Here is a 976-nt window from a genome sequence, read left to right on the forward strand (position 1 = left end):
GGTGGCCGAATTTCTCCTGACTCCATGCAAAATGATCTGCGGCGAGCTGTCAACTTGGGCAGCTGCAAAAAATGAATTGAATCACGACTACGCTGTCCCGCGTGACATATCTCATTATTCGAAGTTGAGACGTCGAAGACGTGCCGGGAGAGGGAGAACTCAGCCCTCAATCAAATTCCGCTTGAGTTCTACACAAGCCACGAAATAATTTCTTTCTGCCGTCCCAGTTCCCTCCTGAAGTTATTGTGAGCGATTCTTCATACCTTTCGAATTTGCTCACAACCGTTCATAATCGATGTAGCTCCACGAAATATATGGACTCACTTCCATGATCATAGTCATCGACATCAATTTCACCACAGGAAACAACACGGAACTCCCCTACGGTTATTGTCGACACTGTGTCTCGAATTGAGTCAGTCCACAGAAACCTTCATGCTTCCCGGGACACCAAGATGTTGTGAATGAACATTTTGGAGCGGTATCCCGGCCTCCCTCCAGCGCTGCGGCTTCAATGTCAACTGCTCCTCTAAGTGGAAAGTCGAATGCCGATGAAAACAAATTCGACTGCAGCAGCAGCAACAGTAGCGAAGACGGCAATAATAACAATAGCCACAAGCTACTCATATTCTGCGCAGCGTCAGGAGCGTACGGCAGAGCTCCGAGGCGTCCTGACGGACACCATTCCGCAGCTACAAAAAAGAATATCGGAACTACCCACGAGGCACACAACTTCCCAACATCACACTTTCATTGACCGCCATCGCATCAAAACTGTCAGTAGAATAGACGAGGCAATACGAAGTTGGCCGAGGCAAGACAACTTGACAGGAAACATCACCCACTCGAGAAATACACAGCCATAGCTTGATCGTGTGAGAAGCTTCTGGTCATCTTAGGAGAACTTTTGGTTCATGCAGTTCGTCTTGCTGACAAAACTCCACATAAAGCGCTCGCTGAGTGTTCTGGAAACATT

This window comes from Galendromus occidentalis, unplaced genomic scaffold, assembly GCF_000255335.2.
Source record: "Galendromus occidentalis unplaced genomic scaffold, Mocc_1.1 scf7180000075780, whole genome shotgun sequence".
In the NCBI taxonomy this organism is placed as follows: Eukaryota; Metazoa; Arthropoda; class Arachnida; order Mesostigmata; family Phytoseiidae; genus Galendromus; species Galendromus occidentalis.